Consider the following 18,030-nt stretch of genomic DNA (forward strand, 5'->3'; position numbering starts at 1 on the left):
CATAATAAGGAATGAAATTATGCCATTTGCAGAGACATGGATGGACCTAGAGACTGTCATACAGAATGAAGTAAGTCAGAGAAAAACAAATATCGTATATTAATTCATATATGTGGAATCTAGAAAAATGGTACAAAAGAACCTATTTTCAAAGCAGAAATAGAGACACAGATGTAGAGAACAAATATATGGACACTAAGGGTGAAGGGAGGGTGGGATGAGTTGGGAGATTGGGATTGACATATATACACTAATATGTATAAAATAGATAACTAATAAGAACCTATTTTATAGCACAGGGAAATCTACTCAATGCTCTGTAGTGACCTAAATGGGAAGGAAATCCAAAAGGAGGGGATATATATATACATATAACTGATTCACTTTGCTGTACAACAGAAACTAACACAACATTGTAAAGCAATTATACTCCAATAAAAAAAACTGAATTAATTGTCTTTGGAAAATAAGTCCTGGACTTTCTCCAGTACACTAGAGTTGTTCTTCAGTATAAGGTAAAAGATGCCCCAGATATGCTTCTGTGTATTTACTCCCGTGGCACTAAGCTAAGTTCCACCATATATGTCTCTTTAATTTTTATTTTATTTATCCATTCATTGAAGAATTGTTAAGTAAATGCCTATTTTATGTTTAACACTTTAGTGAGTAATTTGGAACTGCAAAACTGAAAAAATACAAAACAAAAACCCTTATCATGAGGTTCATTCACTCATTGGGATAGTTTAATTTAGATGTGCTCTTGAGCTCATATTTAAAAACACAGCAAGGATAACTATAGATCAATCTGTAGGAAATAATGGTTAAACAAAATATACTATATGCAAAGACGGAAGAACAAAATAGATCTACATATATCAAAATGGATAGATTTAAAAATATATATTAAAAAGCTGGAGGCCCTGCCCACCAGCAAGCCAGGACTGACCCTGATGCCCTCTTAGGCTGTGAAGCCAGACACATCAGGACATGACCCCATCCACCAAGAGGCTGGCAGCCACTGCACAAACCATCGATCAGGCTGGGGGTCAGCACTGCCACCAGTGTTCCCAAAGTAGTCAGCCCAGCCACAACAGAGGGCTCATGCAGCTGACATGGAGGGCAATCTTAGAGCATATAGCTCTGGTGACCAGAGGGGAATATACTGCTTGACCCCATTGGACTCATACTTCATGAGGTCACTTCTCCAAGATCAGGAAACATAGCCAACCTACCTAATACATAGAAATAAACACAGAGAATTAGGTAAAATGAGGAGGCAGAGAAATATATTCCAAACTATTGAATAAGATAAAACACTAGAAGAAGAATTAAGCAAAGTGAAGATAAGCAAATCTACTCAAAAAAGAAATCAGAGTTATGATCATAAACATGCTCAATGAACTCAGGAGAAGAATAGAGGAACACAGTGAGAATTTTAACAAAGAGTTAGAAAATATATAAAAAAGCAAACAAGTGAAGAATAAAATAACTAAAATAAAAAACACACTATAAGAAAAGCAACACTAGAGAATACAGAGGAATGGATCAATAGAATAATGGAAATCACTCAAGCTGAACAGAAAAAAGGAAAAATAATCTTTTAAAATGGGAATAATTTAAGATACCTCTGGGAAAGCATCAAATGTACTAACATTTGAATGATAGGGATCCAGGAATGAGAAGAGACAGAGAAAAATGCAGAGAAATTATTTGAAGAAATAATAGCTGAAAAATTCCCTAACTTGGGAAAGAAAACAGACATCCAGGTCCGGGAAGCACAGAGTCCCAAACAAGTTGATTGCAAAGAGGTCCAAACCAACACATTATAATTAAATGGCAAAATGAAGATAAAGAGAGAATCTTAAAAACAGCAAGAGAAAAGCAACAAGATACATAAAAGGGAATTCCTGTAAGACCAGCAGCTGACTGTTCAGCAGAAACATTGCAGGCCAGAGGGAGTGCCATGATATGTTAAAAGTGATGAAAGGATAAAACCTCTAGAGAATTCCCTACCCAGCAAGACTATCATTCAGATTTGAAGGAGAAATAAAAAGACTTTTACAGACAAGTAAAGCTAAAAAAGTTCAGTACCATTAAACCAGGTTTACAAGAAAGGTTAAAGGGACATCCCTAAGCAAAAAAGAACAGACCACAACTGAAAATATTAAAATCATAAAAGGAAATATCTCATTGGTAAATGCAGACACACAGTAAATGCTCCCACATAACAGCATCCCTTCAAAACAGTAGTAAATAACTGTTTCTCCTAAATTCATAGAGAAAGAGAAAGTTAAGTAAAATAAAAAAAAAAAACAAACAGGAACAGCTCCCAAATAAAAGAACAAGAGAAATTCCCTGAAAAAAACAATGACTCAGACCTCTCCAGTCTACCAGACCCCAAGTTCAAAAAGGAGATAATAAAAATGCTAAAGGAATTAAGAAATATTATCAATAGAAATGCAGATCACTGTAACAAGAAAGTAGAAACAATAAAGAGGAAGCAGTCAAAATTAGACAACTCAATTGCTGAGATAAAAAGCAACTAAAGGCAATGAATAGCAGAAAATAATGCAGAAGAATGAATAAGTGATCTGGAAGACAGAATAATGGAAATCACTCAATTAAAACAGAAGACAGAAACACAAATGAAAATAAATGAAAGCAATATACAAGATCTATTGGATAATATAAAGTGTGCCAGCCTACATATAATAGGAATTCCAAATAGAGATTATGGCTGAAAACTTCCCAAACCTGAAGAAGGAAACAGATATATCAGGTACAGGAAGCACAGAGGGTGCCAAACAAGATAAATCCAAACAGACCCACACCAAGATATATAATTAAAATGGTAAAGTTAAAAAGAAAATTCTAAAGGCAGTAAGAGAAATACAGAGTCAGTTACCAGGGACCCCCCATAAGGGTATCAGCTGATTTCTCTGCAGACTTTGCAGGCCAGAAACGAATGGAATGATATATTCAAAGTCCTGAAAGGGAAAAACCAACAACCTAGGAAAATCTACCCAGTAAGATTATCAGTTAGAGTAGAAGGAGAGAGAAAGAATTCCTCAGACATGCAAAAACTAAAAGAATACGCCAATACTAAACCAAATCTAAGAAATATTGAAAGGTTTTCTCTAAATAAAAAGAAGCAGGAATCTATAGGAAAGGGTAAAACACAATAGGAAAGACAAATATATAAAAGGATTGAAGATCACTCAAGCCAGTACATAGATTAAAAAATGTTTGTTTAATTTGTAAGAGTGATCATAACTACAATTAATAGCAAAAGGATAAATATGAAGATGTAAAATATAATATTAAAATCACAAAATGTGGAGGAGGTGAGTAAAAAAATATAGATCTTTTAGAATGTGTCTGAACTTATATGACTATCAGTCTAAAAAAAGTAGATATAGTTATGGGTTAACATATGTGAAGACCAGGATAACCACAGATTAAAAACATACAATAGATTCACAAAAAACAGAAAGAAAGGAACTCAAGCATAATACAAAAGAAAACCATCAAACCACAAAAGGAAAAACATAAAGAAGAAGAACAGATCAAAGAAGAACTACAAAATCAACTGGAAAACAAAGTTTAACGTTGCAATAAATACTTATTAATCAATAATTATTTTAAATATCAATGGAATAAATGCTCATTCAGAAGATGTATAGTGGCAGATTAGATATAAAAAAAAGAGCCTACAGTATTCTGCCTACAAGAGATGCACTTTAGGGTGAAAGACCCACATAGATTAAAAGTGAGAGGATGGAAAAAGACATTTCATGCAAAGAGAAACAACAAGAAAGTTGGTGTGGCAATACTCATATCAGACAAAATAGACTTTAAAATAAAGTCCATAAAGAAATACAATGAAGGACACTATATAAAGATAAAGGGGTTAATAAAAGAAGAAGATATTATGCTCCTTAACATATATGCACCCAATATAAGAGCACCTAAATACATAAAACAAATACTAACAAACGTAAATGGAGAAATTGACAGGAATACAATAGTACTAGGAGATTTAACACCCAACTGACCAATGAACAGATCTTGCAGACAGAAAATCACTAAGGAAACAGAGATCTTGAATGACACAATAGAACAGGTTGTACTTAATTGATATCTACAAGACACTACCTCCAAAAAACCCAGAATATGCATTTTTTTTCAAGCTCACATGGAACATTCTTTAGGATAGACCACATACTAGGACACAAAAAAGCCTTAACAAATTTAAGGTGATAGAAATTATTTCAAGCATCTTTTCTGATTACAACAGTATGAAATTAGAAATCAACCACAGAAAGAAAAACGAGAAAGAAAAGGTTACAAGGAGACTAAACAACATGCTGCTAAAAAATCTAAAACCCTAAAAACTACTGACCTAAATATAAGACATGACACCATAAAACTTCTAGAAGAGGACACAGGCAAAACATTCTCTGACATAAATCGTAGCACTATTTTCTTAGATCAGTCTCTCTCCCAATTCAAAAGAAATAAAAACAAAAATAAATAAATGTGGCCTAATCAAACTTACAAGATTTTGCACAGCAAAGGAAACCATAAAAAAAATGAAAAGAAAACCTATAGCGTGGAAGAAAATATTTGCAAATGATGCGACCAACAAAGGGTTAATTTCCAAAATATACAAACAATGTATACAGCTCAATATAAAAAACAAACAAACAAGCACAACCCAATCACAAAATGGGCAGAAGACCTAAATAGATATTTCTACAAGAAGATATACAGATGGCCAACAGGCCTGTGAAAATATGCTCAACATCACTAATTATTAGAGAAATGCAAATCAAAACTACAATGAGGTATCACCTCACACCAGTCAGAATGGCCATCATTAAAATGTCTACAAATAATAAATGCTGGAGAAGGTGTGAAGAAAAAGAGCACTCCCACACTGTTGGTGGGACTGTAAATCTGTGAATCCACTATGGAGAACAGTATGTAATCTCCTTAAAAAACTAAAAATAGAGCTAACATATGATCCTGAAATCCCACTCCTGAGAATATATCCAGAGAAAAACATAATTAGAAAAGATACATGCACCCCAATATTCATAGCAGCACTATTTATGATAACCATTACATGGAAACAACCTAAATATCCATCAGCAGATGAATGGATAAAGAAGAGGTGGTACATATATACAATGGAATATTACTCAGCCATAAAAAGAATGAAATAATGTCATTTGCAGCAACATGGATGGACCTAGAGATCATCATACTGAATGAGGTAAGTCAGACAGAGAAAGGCAAATATTATGATATCACTTATACATGGAATCTAAATAAATGATACAAATGAACTTATTTACTAGACAGAAACAGACTCAAAGACATAGAAAACAAGCTTAAGGTTATCAAAGGGGAAAGTGGGAGGGGGGAGATAAATTGGGAGTTTGGGATTAATATATACATACTACAATATATTATAAAATAGGGCCTACTGTATAGCATAGGAAACTGTGCTCAATATCTTGTAATAACCTATAATGGAATCTGAAAAGTATATAACTGAATCACTTTGCTGTACACTTGAAACTAACACAACGTTGTAAATTAACTATACTTCAATTAAAAAAAAGAAAATTATCAAAACACAAGGGAAAACTAAAAGAAAAAGAAAAGGACAGAGAAGAACAACAAAAACAACCAGTGAAGAATTAAGAAAATTGCAATAAGTAATACCTATCAATAATTAATTTAAATATAAATGGACTAAATGCTGCATTCAAAAGACATAGAAAGGCTGAATAAATTAAAAACAGACCAATATATATGCTACCTACAAAAGACTCACTTCAGATCTAGAGGCATACACAGACAAAGTGAGGGAATGCAAAAAGGTATTCCATGCAAGTAGAAATGAAAGCTGGGGTACTATTGGTGGGAATGAAAATTTGTGCAGGAAAACATTATGGTGGTTTCTCAGAAAATGAAAAATAGAACTACCATACCATCCAGCAATTTCACTTCTGAGTATTTACTCAAAGAAACTCGTATTCAACCAAATACATGCATTCTTATGTTCATTGCAGCACTATTTACAATAGCCATGATATGGAAGCAACCTAAGTGTCCGTCAGTAGATGAATAGATAAAGAGAGGTGGTATGTGGGTATATATGTGTGTATATGTACACATATATACATATATACATACAAATATACATATTTGTATATACATACATATATGTATAAATATACAAGTGTATACCTGTGTGTGTGTGTGTGTATGTATACATGCATACATATATACACATATATATACATACATATATAAACATATCCACATATACAGTGAAATAGTACTCAGCCAAAAAAAGAATAAAATCTAAGACTTCCCTCGTGGCCCAGTGGTAGAATCCACCTGCCAATGCAGGGGACATGGGTTCGATCCCTGGTCTGGGAAGATCCCACATGCCGCAGAGTAACTAACCCCATGTGCCACAACTACTGAGCCTGCACTCTAGAGCCCACAAGCTACAACTACTGAGCCTGTGTGCTGCAAGTACTGAAGGCCACATGCCTAGAACCCATGCTCAGTAACAAGAGAAGCCACTGAAATGAGAAGCCTGTGCACCACAACGAAGAGTAACTCCTGCTTGCCGAAACTAGAGAAAGCCCATGCACAGCAATGAAGGCCCAATGCAGCCATAAATAAATAAATAAATAATAAAAGCCATACAGATATTTCTAAAAAAAATAAAATCTTGCTTTTTTTGACTACATTGATGGACCTGAAAGTTATTATGCCTAGTAAAATGTCAGAGAAAGATATATACCATATGATTGCACTTATAGGTGAAATCTAAGAAACAAAGCAAATGAAAAAGCATAACAAAACAAAAACAGACTCATAGATACAGAGAACAAACTGGTGATTGCCAGAGGGAATAGAAGTGGGAGGATGAGGGAAAAAGTTAGGGAGATTAAGAGGTGCCAATTTCCAGTTATAAAATAAATGTCACAGGGATGTAATGTACAGCATAGAGAATATAGTCAATAATATTGTAATAATTTGTATGGTGACAGATGGTAACTAGACAGATAGTGATTATTTTATAATGTAAAAACTATAGAATCACTATGTTGTACACCTGAAATTTACATAGTATTGTAACTCAGTTATACTTCAATATAATGTGAAAAAATCTCACCAGCAATAAAGAAAAAAATTAAATTACAAATAAATAAATAAAAACATAAAGAATACTTTTTTAAAAAGCCTGGAGGACTCACTACTTGATTTCAAGGCTTACTATAAAGTTTCAGTAAGCAGTACAGTGAAAGTAAATCAATGGTGAAAGTGAGTCAATGGGACAGATTAGAGAGTACAGAAATAGACATATATATATATATATATATATATATATATATATATATATATATATATATATATAGTCAATTGATTTTTTTATAAAAATGCAAAGTCTATTTAAGGGAAGAAAGAATAATCTCTCAACACAAGTTGTTGGAATAATTGAACATCTATATGCAAAACAACAACAACAAAAACAAACTAAATAAAAGAACTTTGACACTTGACTCTTACCATAAACAAAAATGTAAAATATAAAACTATAAGACTTTAACAAGAAAAATGAGGAGAAAATCTTTGATAAAATATTTGGGCTAAGGAAAGATTTCTTAGAAATACCAGCAAAAGCTCAATCTATAAAAAAAAAATTGATAAATTGAACTTTGTTAAAATTAAGAACTTCTCTTCAAAAGACACTGTGATGAGAAGACAAGCTACAGATTGACTGAAAACACTCACAAATAACTTATCTGGTAGGGAACTTGGGTATGAAATATATAAAGAATTATCAAAACTCAATTATAAGGGGAATGACAGTTAATGAGTACTGGATTTCATTTTGAAATGAATTTTTTTTGAAATTAGATAGTGGTAATGGTTGTAACACTATGGATATATATACTAAAATTCACTGAATTTTATACTTTAAATGGGGGAATTGTATGCTATGTGAATTATTGCTCAGCAAAACTGTTCTTTAAAAGCTCTGTATTTCAATATTTCACATTCATTTATTATATATAACAGCATTTTCTTATTGTTAATAAATCATCATTTTAAAAAACTCTATGAAACTAAATATTGGATATAGTTCAAATATAAGAATGTTTCATCATATTGAATGTAAATAAATATAAATTTATATGATATAAATGTTAAATACATTTATCAGCCTGATATAAATCATTAGCATATACTTTCAATGAAAACATGGTACTATTCAAAATGGGAAATATAGCTAATGTTTTATAATAACTGTAAATGGTAAATAACCCTTAAAATTATATTAAAAATTAAAATGAAACCAAACAAGACAAACCAAAAAGATTTTTAAAATGTAATTAAATTAAAAATGACTGAATAGCTCACAGGATTGTTGGGAATTTTAAATGAAATAATATGTAGGGGTGTCTAATAGAGTACTTTCTACTCAGTAAATGCCAGATTTTCTAAAAAAATTAAAAAGTAAAATATATTACTATTCAAATATAAACTAAATACTGTGTAAAATAGAGACAAGTTAATCATAAATGAAAGCAAAGTAATATTTAATTTTTTTAGTATGCGCTATCTTAAGAAAAAACATGTTAGTTTTTTCATTGTTGAGTCAAGAATGTATTTCTGTGTTTATTTTCCCCAGTAGCAAAAATAAGCTCCTTTAGATTCTATACTGATTGTGTAATAGCAAGGATATATTTATAAGCAAACTCCAATTATTTCAAACTTGGTCCTTTATCCTGACTAATACCTTTTTGAACATATCTATTTTTGTAAACAAACAAAATGCTGTTTTGCTCACATATTTTTGGACGATTTTTGGTTTGCTTTTACTGTTACTATTATCATTTGATTTCATCATGTATAAATTAAGATGTTAATGCATAGTTCCCATTATCTATAGTAATAGTTTTACATTCATAGATTTTTTTACTGATTTGTAAAATCTTTGAACTAAAATATGATTTACTCTTGCCCTTAAAAAATATATAGAAATAAAAGCTCACTAATAAAAAAATATTGCCTACTTTAAAAAAAGGGCAAAATATATGAAAAGACACTTCACCATAAAAGAAACAGTAGTTGCAAATAAGCACAGGAATAGATGTTCAATATCATTAATCATGAGAGAAATTCAAATTAAAACCACAATGAAATACTACTACATACCTATTAGAATGACTAAAAATTAAAAAAACAAAGAAATAAAGAAAAGAAAACCTAACCTTGCCAAATGTTAGCAAGGACGCAGTGAGACTAGAAGTCATTCAGACACTGCTGGTGAGAATGTAAATTGATACAACTACTTTGGGAAAAAGTTTGGCGGCTTCTTAAACATAGAAGTACCATATAAACCAGTCATTCCACTCTTAGTTATTTAACCAAGAGAAATGGAAAATATGTCCACACAAAGATTTATATACAAATATTCATAGCAGCTTTATTTGCAAAACTGGAAAAAGCCCAAAGGTTCATCAACAGGTAAATGAATAAATAAAATCTAGTATATCTATACAGTAGAATAGTACTCAGCAGTGGTCTAGAAGGCAGAAGAAAAAATGTAGTAGGTATCAGAAGACCTGTATTCCAGGTCTAGCTCTACCAGTGTGGAGTTTTATGAGATGGAATAAGTCATATAACATTTCAGGGCCTCAGTTTCCTCATTAGGTAATGGGAGAAATAATATTTACCTTTTTTACTTAATATATTGGTTCTAAAACTCAAATGAGATAAATATATGGAATTTTTGTATGACATTTTTATTCACCTTTAACTTATTTTTGTGATTGAATCTATGAAAATATATTTTCAGAAATTTTAATTTTTTTCTTCTAATGTTTTACATATTAAAGAATGCTATAGCCTGAGTGCTCCTTTAAGTGCTAAGTAATAATTGTAATTTGACATCCTAAGAAAGTTGATTTGTGTTTGATAAGAGGTGGCAAATATATCATCACAATGGTTTACTTTTTAGCACATCAAAAATATTTATGCTCAGTCTTTGAATTCTATTGCTTGGATTCTGGACTCAAATAAGAGATTTGGGGCACTAAAATATCCAGTCCATCTGTTACTCTTGCACAGCCAAACTCAAATAAGTTCTTCCAATTGGAGCATATCTTTTTAATGAGAAAACGTGATTACCACTTATACATGCAGGTTGGGCTCCAAAATTTTTCAGATTTCTTGTCTCTGTTTGTTTAGCAATATTTGTGTAAAAACAAAACAAACTGTACAAATCTAATTCCATTAAAGAAAATATGCAAAAGTAAGTCAATCATTGGACTACTTTATAGTCTCAATTTGGATCTGATTGGCTGTTATTGGCTTAACCTAAATTAATGATTTACTACATATGGACTGTCTATTGCAGTGATATATTCCTGGATATATACTGAAATATATATATACATTAGATATGTATGTATATACATATGTAAGAATATATATTCAAACAAGGGAAAGGGCATTTTTTCTCATCAAGGGAAAAAATGGTAGCTGATTTATCAGCTGTACAAATGTGAATGATTCTTCTTTCCAAATGGCAGAAATAGGAAACAAGATTACTGATTTGACTGCTTTTTCTAATAGAGACTTGTTTCTTTCTTACGGTGGTCATCTGTCCTAATATGTGGCCCTTTTACTTGCTCATGAAATTTAGAAAATTCTTGTGATTCTGTTGTGTATTTGTTCTTTGCTATTTTTAGATCATATTTATTTTGATTTGCTTTTTCTTTCTGTCTCCCTCCCAATGCCTCCCCCCACCTTCAGTCAGACCATTGTGAAGATTAGATTTCTGGGAAGCTAGCAAAGACTGACACACTTTCTTAACTCTCTTCACCACCTTCTGTACTCTAGCAAGATTTCACTCTGAGGGGGATATATAGTTAATACTCACCAACTGTGCTTCTTCTTACCCCACTACAAGGAAGCAGCTTAAACAGCCAAGTTGTAATAGACTACTGCTCCTTTTAAGGACCGTGAGTTTCACAGGTGGCACTTAGAAATGTGCCACGTATCTCCTTCATCCTGGGCACACAGGAAGGTAGATGAGTAACAGCTCCTCTAAGACACATATCCACATTTGCATTATTGTGTAAATAATAATTATTTGCTACCTCAAAACATTGCTTCCTATCCTGCTTGCCTATAAGATGACAGTCAACTCAAGGAAATAGCTGCTATTCAGTGATGAAGGGAAACAGAAAAGCTTGGAAGGTGGGGAAAATGCTTCCTTCCTTGAGGATTTTATAAGCTATTTAGCATATATTTGTGGAGCATCTATTATATGTGAGGCTCAGAACAGGGGATTTAGGAATGAATAAGAATCACCCTGTCCTCAAGAAGATTAGCATAGCAGAATGAAAGCTACTGAGAACATCCTTCTTAGTGTCCTTCTGGACTCCAGAAGCAGATTGTGAGCCTTTTCTTGGCTGCCCACAAATGTAGTATTATTGAAGCTCTAAATCACTAAAACTGTAAAATTAGAAGGGGTTCTCTCAGGAGCAAATGTGGGTAAACAAGGTTGACCCTTTCATCATGGTAGCTCTGGCAACAAGGAGCTACACCTAACAACATATTTGCTGGTATGGCCAGCTCAGATGCCAGTGCCTCATGGGAATATATTTTCCCACAAATTGGTGGTGTCAGGTTGAGCAGTAACCCTGCGATCCTGATAACATATACGTGGGGTATCAACTCTAGAACAGCACCTCACTCTTGAACATATTTCACATCTTATAGAAGGTCCTGGACTTATTTGCATAAATCTACATGCCATTTTCTTGAAATTCATATATGTCTAAATGAACTGTGGGATATATTCTCTAATGATTTCAGGTTAAATAATACCAGTTTCTCCTGTCTTGAATTTAAACTGATTTTTTTTCACCTATCCAGTGTCACTGACTCAGGTGACTGAGTCAATGACTAATGACTGCATGATTATTCATGCAGTAAACAAAATTTCCAAGACATTCTAAATTCAAACATTATTTCGTAGTATCCTTCCAAACCATGACAGTGTCCCAGAAGTCCCAATTTTTCAACATTAAAGTTACATCATCTGGATTGCGTCTGGAACCAAGAAGGAATACAAAATCCTCATTTATCAGATCTTATAGCCTGATTTGGAGTTTGAAAAATATAGTCACCACACTATTAATATTCAGGAAATGGGCAAATACCCAAAGCTAGGAAGTGAGGATAATGATAAGAATCTCCACAAACATTTGTTAGACCATACTTTGTTCCTGGACCATGGTTTAATGCTCTAACTTCTAGATGGGAAGCCTGTTTTGAACTACTTAAAATTAGAAGTTGGTAGTTGGTTATTAGTGTAATGATTTAGCATTTTAAATTTTCCAAAAAGATCATTCATTCATTTCTTTTGGAGTGAGGTAGAAGGAAATGGGTAAAAGGTTCAAAGCTAGTCTTATCCAAGTGTTTTTCTTGTTTCTGTCAACTTGATTAGCTGCATGTGTGACTTTTTAGTTAATTGGACTGTGAGCCAACTGAAAGATAGAAAATCTCCTCAAGGTAGAAATTTGATACACTTCAAGTCATTAGGAAATTAATGTTTATTCTAAATTGTAGTCATTTAAGATTTATGATCTTATTTTGTTTTGCAGGGAATATTAACAAGAGGAAATAGTCATACCATATCTGCATATTGTACATAGGCTCTATCTGGAAACATTCTGCTACTCAGTGAAAAGTCTAGATAAAGTAGTTTTTAAAAAAATCACTGTTCATCTGTGTTTTTCTTTTTTTAAATATATGTGTGTGTGTGTGCACATAATTCAGCTACTGTTTTTTTAAGACTGAGTCTTATCCACAGTCATGACATAAGTTCTCTTAGACCTGTGGAAGATTCTGAGTGTCAATATATATAAGAGAGTAAAAGAGTGCTATACCTCAGATTAGCACAATTATTGAAAAGAACTATCAATCTTTAAGATCCAAATCTCTTGCTGCCCTGACTATAGTACTGAAATTTAAATGGGTAAAATGTGTTTCAGAGGATAACTTATTGAGTTCTCACCATAGGTTTGCCTTCTGCTCATGCAATTCTATCGGAATCTCCCTTTCCTAAGGCTTTGGACTCGACATTCCTGCTACAGCAACAGAGGACAAAAGCCATGTTGTAATGGATAAGCCACACAAGTAGGAAATACAGATGTGGACTACATGCTTCCAAAGAAGAATTGAGCTTGCTGAAGATCTCTGTCAGATATTGGAAATGTATAAGATGTTAAGAGGTGAGTACTTCGGTGGTTATTGTTGTTGAGGCGAGTGTGTGTGTGTGTGTTTGCGTGTGTTGGAAAAACTATAGTGAGAACATTTTCATGATCTGTATAGTATAAAAATCTGAGGCTACTTTTTTAAGAAAGTTAAGCTTTCTTTCAGAAGTGTTGAGCTATCAAAGCAGTAGTGAAAATCTGAAGAACACAGCTAATAAGATTAACTTCTCAGGTTGAAAAAAACGTAAGCTTTTGTAATGGGAAATCACCATATGAGGGAGTGAGAGTAAAGAAACTATCATTTATTGAGCTTTATTAATCAAGTACCAAGAGCTTTACATGTGTTATCCCATTTAATCCTCATAACAATCCTATGATGTACATACTATTACCATCTCTATTTTACACATAAAAAACAGTCTTGAACAGATTATTTGACTTTCCTAAGGTCGTATACCTATTAAGCTCAGGGTTGTGTTTAGACCAGGTCTCTCTGACTTCTAACACTGTATTTAGAGAGGAATAAATGTCTAAGAGAAAACTATCCCTATATCATTTCATGGTTTTCTCATGAAGAATTGTACCTCTACTTAAATTTAGTTTTCCAAGGAAAGTTTTTCACATAGTATATTTAGAAAATGCTTCAGCAACCCCAATATATGCAACTGAAGAAAAACCAGCACTACCGAAAGAAGCAACCATTCTCATTAATGGAACAGATTTGGTTGTGATTTTTTCCTATTTTCTTCTGCATTATTTCCATATATTATGTAAATAAAAACCAAATTTTCCAGAGCAGGTATATCCTTTGTATCTGGAGAAATCAAGCCTTCCGTTTTGAGATCTGTTTAATTTATTTAGCTAAAGCAACAATGCAGTTTGTTCGGAACTTTTTATTTTATTTATTTACTTTTTATACAACAGGTTCTTATTAGTTACCTATTATACACATATTAGTGTATATATATCAAACCCAATCTCACAATTCATCCCACCACCCCACCACCACCACCTCCGCTTTCCCCCCTTGGTGTCCATATGCTTGTTCTCTACATCTGTGTCTCTATTTCTGCCTTGCAAACCAGTTCATCTGTAACATTTTTCTAGATTCCACATATATGCATTAATATACGATACTTTTCTCTTTCTGACTTACTTCACTCTGTATGACAGTCTCTAGGTCCATCCACATCTCAACAAATGACCCAATTTCGTTCCTTTTTATGGCTGAGTAATATTCCATTGTATATATGTACCACATCTTCTTTATCCATTCATCTGTCGATGGGTATTTAGGTTGGTTCCATCACCTGGCTATCGTAAAGAGTGCTGCAATGAATATGGGGTGCATGTGTCTTTTTGAATTATGGTTTTCTCTGGGTATATGCCCAGTAGGGGGATTGCTGGGTCATATGGTAATTCTATTCTTAGTTTTTTAAGGAACCTCCATACTGTTCTCCATAGTGGCTATATCAATATACATTCTCACCATTGCAATAGGGTTCCCCTTTCTCCAGACCTTCCCCAGCATTTGCAGATTGTAGATTTTCTGATGATGCCAATTCTAACTAGTGTGAGGTGAAACCTCACTGTAGTTTTGATTTGCATTTCTATAATAACTAGTGATGTTGAGCAGCTTTTCATGTGCCTCTTGGCCATCTGTATGTCTTCTTTGGATAAATGTCTACTTAGGTCTACTGCCCATTTTTGTTTGGGTTGTTTGTTTTTTTAATATTGAGCTGCATGAGCTGTTTATTTTGGAGATTAATACTTTGTCCGTTGATTCTTTTGCAAATATTTTCTCCCATTCTAAAGGTTGTCTTTTCATCTTGTTTATAGTTTCCTTTGCTATGCAAAAGATTTTAAGTTTCATTAGGTCCTATTTGTTTATTTTTGTTTTTATATCCATTACTTTAGGAGGTGGGTAAAAAAGATCTTCCTGCTCAGAGATAAACCCACGCACATATGGTCACCTCATTTTTGATAAATGAGGCAAGATTATACAATGGAGAAAAGAGCCTCTTCAATAAGTGGTGCTGGGAAAACTGGACAGCTACATGTAAAAGAATGAAATTAGAACACTCCCTAACAGCATACACAAAAATAAACTCAAAATGGATTAAAGACCTAAATGTAAGGCCAGACACAATAAAACTCTTAGAGGAAAACATAGGCAGAACACTCTATGACATACATCACAGCAAGATCCTTTTTGACCACCTCCTAGAGAAATGGAAATAAAAACAAAAATAAACAAATGGGACTTAATGAAACTTAAAAGCTTTTGTACAGCAAAGGAAACCATAAACAGGACGAAAAGACAACCCTCAGAATGGGAGAAAATATTTGCAAATGAAGCAACTGACAAGGGCTTAATCTCCAAAATTTACAAGCAGTTCATGCAGCTCAATATCAAAAGAACAAACAACCCAATCCAAAAATGGGCAGAAGACCGAAATAGACATTTCTCCAGGGAAGATATACAGATTGCCAACAAACAGATGAAAGGGTGCTCAACATTACTAATAATTAGAGAAATGAAAATCAAAACTACAATGAGGTATCACCTCACACCACTCAGAATGGCCAGCATCAAAAAATCTACAAACAATAAGTGCTGGAGAGGGTGTGGAGAAAAAGGAACCCTCTTGCACTGTTGGTGGGAATATAAATTGATACAGTAACTATGGAGAACAGCATGGAGGTTCCTTAAAAAACTAAAAATAGAACTCCAATACGACCCAGCAATCCCACTACTGGGCATATACCCAGAGAAAACCATAATTCAAAAAGAGTCATGTAAGACAATGTTCATTGCAGCACTATTTACAATAGCCAGGAAATGGGAGCAAGCTAACTGTCCATCGACAGATGAATGGATAAAGAAGATGTGGCACATATATACAATGGAATATTACTCAGCCATAAAAAGAAATGAACTTGAGTTATTTGTAGTGAGGTGGATGGACCTAGAGATTATCACACAGAGTGAAGTAAGTCAGAAAGAGAAAAACAAATACCGTATGCTAACACATATATATGCAATCTTAAAAAAAAAAAGTTCTGAAGAACCTAGGGGCAGGACAGGAATAAAGATGCAGACATAGAGAATGGACTTCAGGACATGGGGAGGGGGAAGGGTAAGTTGGGATGAAGTGAGAGAGTGGCATGGACTTAAATATACTACAAATATAAAATAGGTAGATAGTGGGAAGCAGCCACATAGCACAGGGAGATCAGTTCCGTGCTTTGTGACTACCTAGAGGGGTGGGATAGGGCGGGTGGGAGTGAGACGCAAGAGGGAGGAGATATGGGGATATATGTATGTGTATAGCTGATTCACTTTGTTATAAAGCAGAAAGTAACACACCATTGTAAAGCAGTTATACTCCAATAAAGATGTTTAAAAAAAAAAGATCTTGCTGTGATTTATGTCAAAGAGTGTTCTTCCTATGTTTTCCTCTAAGAGTTTTATAGTGTCTGGCCTTACATTTAGGGCTTTAATCCATTTTGAGTTTATTTTTGTGTATGGTGTTTGGAAGTGTTCTAATTTCATTCTTTTATATGTAGCTGTCCAGTTTTCCCAGCACCACTTACTGAAGAGACTGTCTTTTCTCCATTGTATATACTTGCCTCCTTTTTCAAAGATTACTTGACCATAGGTGCATGGGTTTATCTCTGGGCTTTCTATCCTGTTCTGTTAATCTATATTTCTGTTTTTGTGCCAGTATGATACTGTCCTGTTTACTGTAGCTTTGTAGTATAGTGTGAAGTCAGGGAGTCTGATTCCTCCAGCTCCAATTTTTACTCTCAAGACTGCTTTGGATATTTGGGTCTTCTGTGTCTCCATACAAATTTTAAGATTTTTTTGTTCTAGTTCTGTAAGAAATGCCATTGGTAATTTGACAGTGATTGCATTGAATCTGTAGATTGCTTTGGGTAGTATAGTCATTTTCACAATATTGATTCTTCCAATCCAGGAACATGGTATATCTCTCTGTTTATGTCATATTTGATTTCTTTCATCAGTGCTTTTAATTTTCTGAGTACAGGCATTTTACCTCCTTAGGTCGGTTTATTTCTAGGTGTTTTATTCTTTTTGTTGCAATGGTAAAAGGGATTGTTTCCTTAATTTCTCTTTCTGATATATCACTCTTTGTGTATACAAATGCAAGTGATTTCTGTGCTTTAATTTTGTATCCTGAAACATTACCAAATTCTTTGATTAGCTCCAGTAGTTTTCTGGGGGTGTCTTTAGGGTTATCTATGTATGGTATCATGCCGTCTGCAAACAGTGACAGATTTACTTCTTCTTTTCTTTTCTTTTTTTTTCTGAATGCACTTTTTTTAATGTACATGTATATTCATTGTGGCATTACTTTTTAAATTACTATTCAAAGAGAAAATCACAAAAATTATAATAATCCTCATCAGTTCATTCGGTCCCCTGTAATTAATTATTTTTTCATATTGATCTTTTTTAGCACTTTTATGAATTCATCAGTTTTCCATTAGAGTTCTGAAAATGCTTATTCATTTAGTTCAGCAGTATAGTCAATTACAAGAAACCTGTGCCTGTCAGAGTCTTTTCCATGAATTCCTTGAAGATGAAAACTTTTTATGGGAACACTTTTGCAAAAGCATCAGAGTACACCCAGATCTGTCTGTAAATGGCAAAAGACTTACAAATGACCACAGTTAAAGA

General features: G+C 33.4%; 1 protein-coding gene across 1 annotated transcript in view; it reads left to right on the forward strand.

Moving 5' to 3' along the window:
- The window catches only part of ZC3H12B (zinc finger CCCH-type containing 12B), a 230,602-nt gene that overhangs the window by 16,490 nt on the left and 196,082 nt on the right, over window positions 1-18,030 (forward strand). The window contains exon 2 of the mRNA XM_082444936.1: window positions 13,179-13,343. The gene's annotated coding sequence lies outside the window, so the exon portion shown is untranslated. The remainder of the gene's footprint in view (window positions 1-13,178; window positions 13,344-18,030) is intronic.

Source organism: Balaenoptera physalus, assembly GCF_965194825.1.
Source record: "Balaenoptera physalus genome assembly, chromosome: X".
NCBI lineage: Eukaryota > Metazoa > Chordata > Mammalia > Artiodactyla > Balaenopteridae > Balaenoptera > Balaenoptera physalus.